At 34.1% G+C, this 15,635-nt stretch overlaps 1 pseudogene; it reads left to right on the top strand.

Moving 5' to 3' along the window:
• The first annotated feature begins 2,508 nt into the window (after positions 1-2,508).
• On the top strand, positions 2,509-6,597 carry LOC141519185 (adenylate kinase isoenzyme 6-like; annotated as a pseudogene).
• Positions 6,598-15,635: the final 9,038 nt, after the last annotated feature.

The following is a 15,635-nucleotide window of genomic DNA, read 5'->3' as shown; positions in this document are numbered from 1 at the left end:
TTTGAATCTTCTAATATCTATCAAAAGTCTCTAGGCTTAAACAATATAAATTTCAAGTGAAAATTTCTATAAATATCTCTATTTTATAACAAAATACCTATGTTAGAAATTGTAGTCTCAATTTTACTTCCATTAGAAAACAGAATTTGTGTTAAAAGCCTTGTATCTATTTAACTATCAAAATGTCAATCACATATTCTTCCCTAGTTGTTATGAACCCCCCCCCCCCCATACCAGAGTGTACTTTGGGCTACCATTCTAACTCTTGCATTCTACCACCTATTTACCACCCCCACCACCATTTCCACTCTTTCCTGAGAGTGTAGCTTTCATAACCTAGGGGTGATTTATGTGCAGATCTATTCCACCACCTCATGGCTTAGCCCCCAATTTTCTTCCATTTTGCCTATTCATATTCCTTACCATGGAAGGTTAATTACAAAGGCAGAAGTGTGTATAGCTCTCTAAACAGTGCTAGAAATGAATAACAATTTTTTTTAAAAAAGCATGTGTCCAAGTCCACAAACTCTCTCTTCCTTTAGCAAGCAAGCACAAAACCCAGATGTTCTCTTCCCAATTGTTCCCACAAAGAAGTAATAGACTATCCCAACACTTTACCACTTTGACCAAAAGCCCCCTAGTGGTCTATCTGCTCTAGTCTTTTAAAAATGATTTTAGAATTTGGAGGGCATGAGCAAAAAGGGGGGGCTGAAAGGGTCCACTGCAAATGGTCTCTGTTTTTCTGTCTCTTTCTCTAGATCTCTTTCTCTAGAAAGATTCTCTCTCTCTCTCTCTCTCTCTCTCTCTCTCTCACACACACACACACACACACACACACACACACACACACACACACACAGAATGAGAATACAGACTAGTAGCATGCAGTAGAAGAACATTTTGGGAACTAACCTCTATGGAAATGCAGCCAGGCATCTTCTCCTGCAAATGTTATAACTACATTTATTGAAAACTCAAAAAGGAAAGTTCTTGTCTCTCTTGTCTCAAAAGTCCCTGTAAATGCCAACATCAAAACTATTTGACACCAAAAACTCATGATTTTACCAGTAGAAATGAAATTAAAGAAGACACATCACCACCTACTTTGGAACTTACAGAAAGATCACAGGATCTTTACATCTTTCTTGCAGCTAAAACCTTCATATGTCTTGAGTCCCCCATCAGAACAGAAGCTCTTTGAAAGAAGAAACTGTATTACATTTTTATCTGTATGTCTTAGTGCTTAGTAAATATTTAATAAATGTTCATAACAGTGTCATCCTCATCTCAATTCTTGATCCTTAAAGGTTTTTTTTTTCAAGTGCACTTGAAAAACATACCTCAGTCTTTACCCTTTCCACATTTGCAAATGTGGAGGGAGAAATTTTTCCCCTTCAGGAGAATAAAAACCAAAAATATCTAAAGACTGGACAGAGAGGAAGAATATCCAGTTCCCCCTAGTAGGGCAATATTGTATATAATTCTCTCTCTCTCTCTCTCTCTCTCTCTCTCTCTCTATCTCTCTCTCTCTCTTGCAAGGCAATAGGGTTAAGTGACTTGTCTAAATCAAACAACTGGGTAATTAATTATTAATGCATGAACCAAATTTGAATTCAGGTCCTCCTGACTTCAGGGCTGTCGTCATATCCACTGTGCCACATAGTTGCCCCTGACAAGGTCTCTCACATTCAACCCTATGCTTCTTATAAAGTGTCCTCATGGTAGCCTTAGCCACTTACAGCTTGAGCTCTAGGCATCAGCTCTAATGGGAGGGAGAAAGGAAGCTTGGTAATTCCCTTATACAAACTAATATGACAGTTCTCTTTGGTTAATATCTTTAAAGTTAAGTATGTGTTGATTATTGAATTGCAAAAAAATTGTTTTCTGAGTGAATCTAAATGCATACCACAGAACAACTGATTTTTTGGATTCTCCTGAGAAGCAAAGTTTGAAATCTTATCAAAGACAGACAAGACATTTTTAGAAATAATTTTATCTTTATGTCCTCCTATATCCTTTAATTTCATTTCCTCCTGTATCCTTATCTTAGACCTTGCAGAGAGCCTTTCCTCATAACAAAGAATTTTTGTTTAAAAGAAAATAAAGGGGTGGCTAGGTGGCGTAGTGGATAAAATACCGACCCTGGAGTCAGGAGTACCTGGGTTCAAATCCAGTCTCAGACACTTAATAATTACCTAGCTGTGTGGCCTTGGGCAAGCCACTTAACCCAGTTTGCCTTGCAAAAATAAAATAAAATAAAACAGAAAATGGGTGTGCAGAAATCAGTAAAACCAACCAATACATTAAAATAAGCTGTTAAAATGAGCAACATTACAAACCCATAGATTCCTTGGGGCATCTTATTTTTTAACTGGAGAGATATGTCTTACCTCTTGGCCTCATCACATTCTTATTTATATTCCAAACAATGACAGTCCTAATTCAGAAAAAATTAAAAATAAAATATATCACCACTACTTCTCTCCAGTTATGAACTGAACAACTAACATGAGGTAAGTGGTTTTTTAGGGAGTAGGAGGAAAGTAAGGAGGAAAGTAGGAGGGTGCAAGGAGAAAGGAATTGTAAAGTTGAATTGTCAGGAAGTCAAATGGATTCAGATTGAAAAGAAAAAGAAGAAAAGAAACAAATTTTTGTTTCAGTAATGTCTCAGGGGATTTCAGAAATATTATAAAATTTCAACCCAAAGAACATAATACTTAACTCCATTTAACAATATTGCGATCCTTGGAAAAAGGACAAAATTTCCACAATAAGATATCAGCACATTCCAAGGACCTTCTTATCCCAACAGTCTTGACATATTTCTCCTTAGAATATAATATACAGTCAAATATGTATGCATATGTGTGTGTAAATATGTATATAAATGTATATAATGTACATATATGCATAACTACAGTCATACTCATATAAGCCTATTCCGAGTTTGACTCACCCAGAGAACAATTTAACAGTACCAATAACCTAATTTTATTTTTAATAACATTATAAATTTTGCCATGTCCACACTGACTGACCTTTCTCTGCCTATTTGATTGCAGTAATTACTCCTGTAAATTGGTTTTATACCTTTGTTATCAACATCATCTGGCATATTTCTTGAAGACTTAGAAAAATATTTTATGTACATTATTGCACTTAAAGTCAAAATCAAACAATTTTTCATTTGAAAGAAGTTTTGGGAATGGGGGAAAACAGATTTATTAGAACACTCACTGCTAGGGGTGGAAAGGAAATAGTAGTCAAGGGCAGAAAGTACATTTTGAAATTATTGGCTGGTGAAGTGGGATAGAAATGAAACACTGGAGCTGAGGAGGGTAGAAACACTCTACAAAATGGAGTTATCACATTGGGATCATGTTCTGATGGTTTAGTCCTAGTTAGTGCTTTGATTTCTTATGGTCTTTGAAACAATACTGTGAGATAGTGTTACTGTAAGTATTAAAGTGATTCCATTTCAAGGGAATTTTCTCAGAATGTCCAGTTATTCTGACTTTACTTTTATAGTTTATGTACTCCTAAGTAATATAAATTCAATTTATATTATTTCTTCTGTAAATAATGAAATTCATCATTAAATATGTATTACACATACAATTATTTCCATGCCACCTGTTAAACATCAATGTCCTATAGAAATAATAAATCTGATCTGTAAATAGCTGCAATGTCCACAAAATTATACTGGCATTTTTTTTTTTTGCTTAAAGGTTTTATTTATTTTGAGCTTTACAATTTTTCTCCTAATCTTACTTCCCTCCCCCCCACCCCCCACAGAAGGCAATCTGCCAGTCTTTACATTGTTTCCACAGTACACATTGATCCAAATTGAATGTGATGAGAGAGAAATCATTTCCTTAAGGAAGAAACATAAAGTATAAGAGATAACTAGATCAGGCAATAAGATATCAGGGGTTTTTTCCCCTCTAAATTAAAGGTAATAGTTCTTGGTCTTTGTTCAAACTCCATAGTTCTTTCTCTGCATACAGATGGTATTCTCCATTGCAGAAAGCCCGAAATTGTCCCTGACTGTTACACTGATGGAATGAGTGAGTCCATCAAGGTTGATCATCGCCCCCGTGTTGCCGTTAGGGTTATACTGGCATTTTTGCAGAAAAATATTAGCGTGCAAAATATGATTTGGTTTTAAAATTTCCAGAAATAAAATGATTGTTTAATAAAGAACCAAATCTACCCTTTGGGGATTGATAGAAATCTATATCAAGGTTCTTAAATTAATGGAATGAAATAGGAAAAGGCATTTGAAACCATAAGTTATATTTAGGTATTTGTAATGGTGCCAGGTTCCCTGGGTTTTGTATATCTGACCCTTTGGCTTCTTCCCACATAATCAAACTTTTAACCCAGCCTTTGAGTAAAGGGAATAACAGCATATTTTTCCCCTACTATGTTTAACTTGGCTTAATCTTTTGTAAGAACTCCTCTTTCCCACAGACTACTTCAAAACCATTGTGAGTTTAACAATGTCCCTAACACTATGGTTACCAGAGTCAATTAGCCAGCTAGTCTTTTGAAAGTTCAGTTTTGGCTACAGATCCCTGCTATTTCAATAATCAGTAGAAAAGCCAGTGATTAGAACTTTCAACTTTAACCTAAATCACATTTGCATTTATGAATTTCCTGATCCTGCTTTTTCTGTATATTAATATACTTCCCCCCAAAAAAACTAAAAAAATAATGCTCCACAAGAGTCTAAGAGAAATATATCTACCCTTAATGGATATATCTTTCCTCCTGGAGGAAAAGAGATACAGTTAAGAAGCTGGAGAATATTAGAAAATAAATCACAGAAATCCCTTTGGAACTATTTAGCTAGGGAAGGGAGAGTTAAATTTAGGCCTTTTCTAACTCTCTTGCAACTTTCCTTCTGACTTGGGAAAGAAAATATAAGAATTTAAAATGTTGCCCAGATCAAAAAGAGTAGAAGTTCTCAAGTTTACCTCTTACCCCTTTTTTCACCACAATCAGTTAAGGCCTAGGAAGGTTAACTTTCTAATCCTATACAAAAGATTGGGAAATCAAAATTTTTTAAACATAAATTGCTAACAGTTTTGTCCATGCTGGAGATTTGGCCTGCTAAGCCCTTTCAGCAAAGCTGAATAATTTTCAGATTTGTCTTGAATATCAGTCATTTGGGTTCCTAGGTCTCCAGAGCTCTATGTTCCACTTGGAGTACAAGGTTTTATCGACTAAGGCTGAGACAAATTTAAATGAACTTAGCCAGCCCTAATGTTCTGTCTGGCCTTTCAGCAAGTTTCTTAAAATTCCTTTTTTGTACAGGATTAGACAGGAGCTTGTATGAAAAAGAAAAAAAGAATCTGGGGCTTTTAGTGGCCTGCAAACTCAATGTGAGTAGGCAGGGTGAGGAGGAAGTCCAAAAAGTTAATTTCATCTTGGACTGCTTGGAGAATCATTGAATTCAAGGATAAAAAGATGATAATCCAGCTGTCACCTGCTTTGGTTAGACCACAAACAGAGTCTTGTGTTCAGTTTTGGTCATTTATAAACACAAGGTTTATGCTTATAGCTGATTTGTTGTTATATTTGCTAAATAGTGCAACCAAAGGACAAAATGATCTAATACTTCACAATGAACAATGCACTCATACTTTCTTCTAAGAGCAAACTTCATTGCTTGTAACAAAGTAGCCTTGCTGCCAATTGGGAGACCACATATATCCCTCTTTGGTGGTCTTTTGGAAAGTTTCTGTCTATTAGCACTGCTCTCAAGTAAATATTATTTAGTCTCATGTGACTAATGCAGGAGTCAGTCCTAGCTGCAATCTAGGAGCAAGTAGGGTCTCTAGAGTTTTTCACATTTCTAGCTATAGGTATTTCATAATTTACCTACACATAATTTAACAGTTCATTACATGAATTACTGATAAAGTTTTTAAAATTATTTTTCCAGTGGTGATCTGTCCTATTAGAGGGTCCCCATGTGCCTATCAGTTATTTAAAGAACATACACCCAGTGGCGCTGGGGCAGAGTCGGCCTCCATGAGGCTATCCTGCTCACGGGTACACCAGGGGTTGGAAAGACCACACTAGGCAAAGAACTTGCTTGCATCAAGAACAAGACTGACATGCATTAATGTAGGTGATTTAGCACAAGAAGGACAGTTATATGATGGCTTTGATGAAGAATACGAATGTCCTATTTTGGATGAAGACAGAGTAGTTGATGAGTTAGAAAATAAAATGACTGAAGGTGGAATTATTGTTGATTACCATGGCTGTGACTTCTTTCCTGAACGATGGTTTCATATAGTTTTTGTGCTTCAAACAGATAATTCTGTGTTATATTCAAGACTTGAAAAGAGGGGATACAGTGTAAAGAAACTACAGGACAATATACAGTGTGAAATTTTCCAAATTCTTTATGAAGAAGCCATGGCCTCCTACAAGCCTAAAATAGTGCACAAGCTGCCAAGCAATGTACCAGAAGAACTAGAGAATAATTTAGATCAGATAATGAAATGGATTGAACAGTGGATGAAAGATAATAATTGAACTTTGAAGGCAAAGCATGGATTTTCAAGGTGTTCTACAAATTATTTTCTTGATGAATTCTTCCTCCTTATGCAATAGGAATTAAGACAACATACACCAAATTTTACTATCCAGAATTGTGTTGTACAAGTGTCAGGTGGATATAAGGTTGAGTTATAACTAAATTTTTTTCTCCATGAGAAAACTGAGAAACCCCCAAATAAACAAAGAAGATATTAAGGAAAAAGAACATACACCCATATATATTGTTATATCATACTATTGCTAATCTTATGATTAAAAACAATTTATAGGAAAATAAATTATTCAAAATAACTCATCATAATTAGAAGCTTAAAATGGAGTCAGTTGTGCTAAAGTTGTCAAACTTATTCCTCCTATGTTATTAAGGTTAAAAATATTCTATTTTTAATTGTTTTTTGAATTTGACAATTTTCCTCCAATCTCGCTTCCCTCCCCCACCCCCCACAGAAGGCAGTCTGAAAGTCTTTACATTGTTTCCATGCTATATATTGATCAAAATTGAATGTATGGAGAGAAAAAAGCATATTCTTAAAGAAAAAATAAAATATGAGAGATAGCAAAATTGCATAATAAGATATCTTCTTTAAAAAATTGAAGATAGTAGTCTTTGGTCTTTGTTTAAACTCCACAATTCTTTCTTTGGATACAAATGGTATTCTTCATTTCAGATATCCAAAATTGTCCCTGATTATTGCACTGATGAAATGAGCAAGGCTATTAAGATTGATCATCAACCCCATGTTGCTGTTAGGAGGTACAATGTTCTTCTGGTTCTGCTCATCTTGCTCAGCATCAGTTCATGCAGATCCTTCCAGGTTTCTTTGAATTCCCATCCCTCCTGGTTCTAAAAGAACAATAGTATTCCATAACATACATATACCACAATTTGTTCAGCTATTCCCTAATTGATGGACATTCACTCAATTTCCAATTCTTTGCCAGCACAAACAGAGCTGCTAGGACTGTTTTTGTATGTCGGGTTTTTACACTGTTTTTCATGATCTCTTCAGGGTACAGACCCAGTAGTGGTATTGCTAGATCAAAGGGTATGAACATTTTTATTGCCCTTTGATCATAGTTCCAAATTGCTCTCCAGAACGGTTGGATGAGTTCACAGCTCCATCAACAATGCATTAGTGTCTCAGATTTCCCACATCCCTTCCAACACTGATCATTGTCTTTTCTGATCTAAAAAAAGTATTCTTACATTGCATTTTGAAAAAGAATATTAAACTGGAAAGAATCAAGAGGAGAGCAAAAGAGTATATATGCATTTAAAAAAAGTTAGGATGTTTAGGAAGGAGAAGGTTTATAACTGTTTTCAACTATTGAAAGAAATGTCATTTCTTTAAAATGAGGGATTAGACTTGTTCAATTTGACAGCAAAACAAAGAGAATATAAGTTGCAAAGTGGTAAAAAAAATAGATGACAACTGGAGTTATTAAAAAATGGAGTTACCTGATTGGAGAGGTAGTAGATTCAAATATGACCACTTGTTCAGTTCATATAGAGAGATATTGGTTTGATTAAACAACTGTAAAGGTTCCTATCAACTCTGAAATTCCACCATTTTGGAAAATTGGGAAAGAAAATAACTGAAATTGATATAGTTAGTGAGTTGATTTATTTTATAATCCCAAATTCTTACAAAACTTTTGGCAATTTTTAATTTAAGTCAAAAAGCACTCATTAAGGTGTACAAGGCTTTGATCTGTTTGGGGGTAGAGGGGAAGACTCAAAGACAAAAAGAAAAGTAATTGCTACCCTCAAAGAATTTCTATTCTACTGAAATATTGATATGATATTTAAGTAAAGATAAAAACAATAGTTAGAAGAGACAGAAGAGCACTAACCATTAGGTAGGGGAATCAAAACCCTCCATATAGAAAGCAGTAGATGAGTTGAGTCTAGAAGGAAGCAAAGGGATTCAAAGAGATGGAGGTAAAGAAGTACAGCATTCCTAGTACTGACAGTCTCTATAAAGAAAGGCATAGAAGTGAGAGATTGAAAATTTAAATCCAAGAAATAAAAAGCAAGCAAATTTGATTGGAATGTGTTAAGTATATGAAGAGAGGAGAGATAAAATAAGTCAAAAAACTAGTCTGGAGACTGTGAAGAAGTTGATAGGTATGAAAGGGAAGTTTCTATCTTGTTCTAGAACATGGATTCTTAATTTAGAATCTGTAGATAGAATTTAAGGGATCCATGAACTTGAAGGGATAAAAAAGTACATGTTTATTTCAGTATAAATTGATTCCTTTGTAATACAATATATTTGATTTTTTTAAATTTAAAAATGTCCACATGTTTCATCAAACTGTCACAGGACTCTATGATATAAAAATGGTTAAGAACCCCTATTATGGAAAAAGTGAGAAACTTCTGAAGATCTTAAGCAGGGGATTGATATCACTTGAACTATGTATTAGAAAAATTATTTTGGCAGTATATATTTGGAACATTAATTAGAAATAGTACATTTTGAAATAGGGGAAACTTATCTAGAAGGCTAGTTTACTTTTATTTTAATACTTTATTTTCCCCAATTATATGTAAAAACAATTTTAATATTTTTTATTTTTGAGTTTTAAATTCCCTCCCCCTTCATTGAAAAGGAAAACAAATTTATATAGATTATACATGTGCAGTCTTGCAAAACACATTTTCATGTCAGTCATTTTGTGAAATGTCAATTCACAAAAAAGTGAATTCAATTAAAAAAAGTGAGTCAATTTTATGAAGCACAAAGCAAAAAAACTCCACAAGAAAAATAAAGAAAACAAAAATGTATGATTTGATCTGTATCCAGACTCCATCAGTTCTTTCTCTAAAGAGAGATAACATTTTTCATCATAAGTACTTCAGAATTGTTTGGGATCACTGTATTGCTGAGAATAACTAAGTCATTCACAATTAATTATCATATAATATTGCTATTACTGTGTATAATGTTCTCCTTATTCTGCTCATTACACTTTGCATCAGTTCATATAAGTCTTTCTGGGTTTTTCTGAGACCATCCTACTCAGCATTTCTTAGAGCAAAATAGTGTTCCATCACAATCATATACAACTTATTCAGTCATTCCTTAATTGATGAATATTCCCTCAGTTTCCAATTTGTAGCCCGTACATAAAGAGCCATTATAAATATTTTTAAACATATAGGTCCTTCCCCTTTTTGTTTTTTTCATTTTTTGAGATATTACTTGGTCAAAGGATATTCATCATTTCATAGCCCTTTGGGCATAGTTCCAAATTGTTCTACAGAATAGTTGAACTTCATCAGCATTGCATTGGTATCTCAATTTTCCAAGGCTAGTTTATAAGGGAAATGATAAGAGGTGGTGATAATAATTGGAAAGAAGTGAATAGACGCAAAAAATATCATTTTATATTTACAATAATTATTATAAATTGGCTAACTAGGTGACAGAGTAGATAGAGTGCCAGACCTAGAGTCAGGAGGACTCATGTTCCTAAGTTCAAATCTGACTTCAGATACTTACATGTGACCTAGACAAGACACTTAACCCTCTTTGCCCCAATTTCTCATCTATAAAATGGTCTGGGGAAGGAAATGGCAAACAACTACAGTATCCCTGCAAAGAAAACCCCAAAATGGGATCATGAAAGATCAGACATTACTGAAACAAATGAATAAAAATATTGGGGATCTTCATCAGTTCATAGTAAGGTCACATTAAAAAATAATTATCACAAATTGTTTCCCATAAAGTTTGAAGTTCATTTCTTAACCTCATCTCCTATTTTCCTATTTTGTCTGGATTGCATATCTAATATATATATATATATATATATATATATATATATATATGTATGTATATATATATATGTATATGCATATATATGTATATATATGCATATACATATAATATATATATATATATATATATATATCTGTAAGAACCACAAATCAGGACTATACTATTAATAACCTGGTTGATCAGTTACAACAAACAATAATCAGTCTTCCCTGTACAGTAGAACATTATTCCAATGGTTTGGGTAAATGCTGCAGATTGCTGTTGATTGGATGTGTAACCCACTGACTGACCTTTATATGGCTATATAAGTATAATTTTTCTGATGAGACTGAAGCTGCTACAAGTGGTCATTCTTCCTTAGAACACAAATAAATCTATTTCCTTTTTCAGTTTATTTACTTGATCTTGATAAAAATTAATAATCAATGAATTGGGGAGATCCAGAGTTCCCCCTTTTTCCTAAAATACTGATTTTAGAAGTAGTCTCTAAAAGGACATTGCTAATAATGAGATTATACCCCACAGAGGTGGGGTAGCTATTCTGATTTGCTCAGGTTTAGGTGGACATAAATTCTTTAGACAACTGGGTATTGTCTGGATATAGAGATAGACTCTCTGTCCAAGGTTGACACAATGTTGCTTTCAGACCATTTTGTTAACCAATCAGAGTTGTCCTCTTCAAAGGGCATATAAACTGCAAACCCTCCACCATTAGGGATCTAAGAGAAATGACAAGATGATCATCCTTTTATTAATAACATGCTGGCCTTATTAATAAAATGATTAAATTACCCAGAAATTACTTTTAAAAACTTTAAATTGCCATAGGCTCTAATCTTCAACCCACTAGTGATTGAAATCTCTTTACAGTTTTTTCAGTTATCATAATTCCCCAACATTAGTTGTAGAATCCAACAATAAATTAAAAACTCTAGATTTGAAATTGGAAAACCTGAGTTTGAGTTTTAGTTCTTGTTCCTTTCCTGTGTGATCAGACAAGTCATTTCACATGACTCAGGTATATTTGAGGAGGCTGTATTTGATTATCTTTGTTTCCTTCTAGCTCTAACATTTATTTATGATGTACTCTAACTTTCTGAGATTCAGGATTGATCTCTTCTGTTAAAAAAATGTTCTATTATATTATATTAACTTCTCTGATATTTGTTGCTGTTAAGTAGTATCCAACACTAAATGATTCCATAAACATTGTCCATGGTGTTCTTTTGGCAATGATACTGAAATGGTTTGTTTTTCCTTTTCTAATATGTTACCATTTTACATATGAGGAACTGAGACAAGAAGAGGTTGCATGACTTGCCCAGGGTCACAAAGCTAGTAAGGTTGTAAAGCTACACTTGAACTCGGATCTTCCTGACATCAGGTCTTTTGCTTCATTCACTGCACCACCTAGGTGTCTGCTTCCCTAATATATTTTTTTGCTATATATTAGAAGGACTGAATGAAATAAAGTATGCAAAATGATTGGTGCCTAGAAGTGAGTGATTACTTTTATTATCTAATTCCATTTTATATACAAAATGAGCATTTCAAACTCAACTATGTCATCATTGCTATTTTAGGACCAAATTAGAATAAGACTAAGTATAGCTTGTTATATTTAAATATTATTAATATTTTTGAGAGATTAAATTTTGCTAACATTAATGATCATAAAATATTTTCTTTCTTATAGAGATTTCATTGAAATCTGCATTTTAAAGCACACTTTTATTGAGAAGTTTGAACCCTACTATAAATGATTAATTCTTTTCTGTAGATTAATAATTTAGAGCTCCTTTTTGTCTTTTATAAATTTACAAGTGAAAATTATGATGCTCAGTAAATATTTTTTCCTAAGAGATAGGCTTTTGAAATGTGATGTCAACCTTTTTTATTACAATATAATTTAAAAATACACATTACATAAGAACTTTTCTTGAAATTTACTCACATCTTTCACATAAGAACAGACACACACTTCCCAGATTTACCCACATGGTCAACATCTTCCTTCCTTGATCCCATTGCCTGTGAATTTCTATCCACTTCCTCCCATTTACACCATTGCCTATATACCCCACTGCACAGAAATCAAATAATTTCTTGATGCCAAGAACTATTTCTCAGAGCCTGTGATTCTCTATTAAAATTAAATCCATTTCTCAGAACTCCTGACCTGGAAGTCCATGCCATTTCATCAGTGGACAAGAAATTAGAAGGATTAATATATAAAAAAAACTGAATAGGAGGATCTCCAACAGGATGAAAAAGATTTTAAAATCCATATGCTGATGTTTGTCTAGAAGCCCTTGAATTGGATTTGAGTGAGGAGGTTGCTGTGCTAAGTCACCAGTCTCACTTTGTTCTACAGAGCCATCTGGGTTGAGTGGCCAGATGTGAGTCAGGATGACTGGGGATGGTCCTGGATGCAAGACAATCAGGGTTAAGTGACTTGCCCAAGATCATACAGCTAGGAAGTGTCTGAGGCCAGATTTGAATTCCAGTTTTCTTGACTCCAAGGACACTATTCCACCTGTGCACTGACTCTGGAGTTAGGAGAACTTGAGTTTAAGTCTGGTCTCAGATTCTTCATACTTACTAGCTATGTGATCTTGGACATGGCATTTAACCCCATTGGATCTAACACACACTCACACACACTCACAAAAACAATACCAAAAAAAGGGAATTAAAATCCAAATTAGATGAATTAGCAATATATTTTTCAGATAACCCTGCCCCAAGAATACCCACTCAGCAGTTGAAGTCATGTATTCATGTCTCAAAGGCATCTTTTAAAGTCTATTTCTGACCATATCTTGTTTTTGCATATTTGCTTTGTAGTAGACAAAATGGAGTAGCATAAATATCAATGATACTAATAATTATTAAAGGTAACAACTTGTACATCCATAGGAATTATGTACCAAAGCATACACCTATCAACTTTCTTCCTACTTTTGTGGGAAGATACTTTATGATCTAGTGATCAGACCTTGCTGTTCCTTCACTTCTAGATTCCTAGCCTTTTCAATGACTTTTCCAGTATTTGGGATCATCACTCTTTTTTCCTCACATTTACCTGCTGATTTCCTTAGCTTCCTTTTTAAATTCAGTACTGATCCAGTCTTCTACAAGATCCCTTTCCTAATCTCCTTCCTCCATGACTCTCCCATCTATCCTGCCCTCTTCCTAGAGCTAGCAAGATCATAACTATCCCAGGATATAGCTATAATATAAGGGGTATTTGATTTGATTTGCCAATATACCTTTGGTTGAGCATTCACACAGGTTCTTCCTCTAGACAATGACAGTTTTCATCCTGTTGGACAAGAATACCTGACCTCACTCTGAATACTTATAGTCTGAGGATATTTAATAGTATTAACTTGAAGGCCTTTCTTTTTTCATTCCTAGGTTACCATACTTTTATAGGATCCACAGCTACTTTTCAAATGACAGTAATTGCTGATGTTCAGTTATTTCAATCATGTCAGACTCTTCATATCATTTGAGGTTTTCTTGGCAAATATACTGGAATGATTTGCCATTTCCTTCTCCATCTCATTTTACAGATGAATAAACTGAGTTAAACGGTTAAGTAACTTGCCCAGGGTCACACATCTAATAAACATTTGAGGCCAGATTTGAACTCAAGAAGATAATTTTGCTTGACTCTAGGCTCAGTACTCTATCATTGCATTACCTAACTGCCATAGTAATGGAACTTCCCTAGAACTACAGAAGAGTTTTGGGGAGGCATTCTACCCACATAGCTCAGATGATACAGCTAATTGTTATCAATGCTAAAACCACTAGTGATTTAAAACATTATCTTAATTATCCATTTTCCCATTCAAGATTGTTAGTCCTCTGTACTTTATTGCAATTACAGTGACTTCTGAGTCTGCTTTTTTGTGCAAAAGAAATGAATTTCATGCAAAGCATAAGGTTTTATAGTTAATATTAAATCTCAAACATATGCATATAGAAAATGCTTTCAAAATGTAATGAACCATGTTAAATTAACTTTTATTTATATGACTTGATTCTCCTTTTACCTTTGTGCTATTTCCTGTTGTATTTGTGATTTCTTTGAGATGGGAAATTCCCTCAATCAATGCAGTTTGGTATTTGCTTTGCACATAGGTGAGATTACACCTACAATTGAAGGGACAGTGATTTTTCAGTTATCATGGAGAGCTTCTAATACAAGTATTTATTAAAGTTTTACTAAATCAAATTTTATTAATCTCTGTGTGAACTTAGTGGGTTGCTACCTGTTGCTAAAGTTGATAATGAAAATTTCTGTTGCAACCAGAGTTCACTTAATTCTGCTCCTAGAAGCAGTAGTAATCTCATCATTCACTCTGTGCCCAAGTCATAAACTCCAGTCTTTTTTAATAAGTCCATACTGAAGGGGAAAAAAAGACCTACTTTAATGAGATTCACTGAATAGAGCACTGGACCTTATGTCAAGAAGACCTGAATTAAAATCTGACCCCAGGCTCTCTGGGTAAGTCATTTAATTGATTGCCTTAATCCATTAGAAAAGAATGACAAACAACTTTTTTCCAAAAAAAAATCTCATGGACCCTCTGTGGAATCACAAAAAATTAGACACAACAGAACATCAACAAGAGCATATCACTGGTGTTTCTTCCTACTAATAAGAAGGGCCTTCTAAAATTAAGTCAGAGCCCTAAAAAATTCCCTGAGTCCCTGAGAGGTCAGATGACTTGCAGATGGTCATATAGTTGTGTCTGAGACAAGATTTAAACCAAGCCCTTCTTGACTCAATTCCAACTCTCTATCCTCTACACCTATTACTTCTCAAGTATCAAATTCTCAATGCATAAAGTATTTTTTGACAAAGATAGAGAAAAGCACAATCCCATAGCAAACCAAAAGGAAAGGAGATCAAGTTTTTTCATTTTTTTGGCTTAATCTTAGGGCATGCCAAATTGCATTTGACAGAATCATCTAACAGTATATAACCTTCTCACTTTTGTCAAATTATCTTCAAATCAGGAATGTAGACAATAAATTAATAAAAGATCATAGATGCCACATTTGATTCCAGTAGCAATTCATTTTCAGAATAAGCCAGATTTTTTAAAGCAGTTCACTTTAGATTCAAATACTTAATTGGGATGATAAATGTATTCTATATGATAAATATATGGAGCAGTTAGGTGGCATAGTGGATAAAGCATTAGACCAAGAGTCAAGAAGACCTGAGTTCAAATTTAGCCTTAAACATTT

Source organism: Macrotis lagotis, chromosome 3 (genome assembly GCF_037893015.1).
Source record: "Macrotis lagotis isolate mMagLag1 chromosome 3, bilby.v1.9.chrom.fasta, whole genome shotgun sequence".
Classification (NCBI taxonomy): domain Eukaryota; kingdom Metazoa; phylum Chordata; class Mammalia; order Peramelemorphia; family Peramelidae; genus Macrotis; species Macrotis lagotis.
The sequence above is the reverse complement of the archived record's forward strand: the minus strand, read 5'-3'. Positions and strand labels throughout refer to the sequence as shown.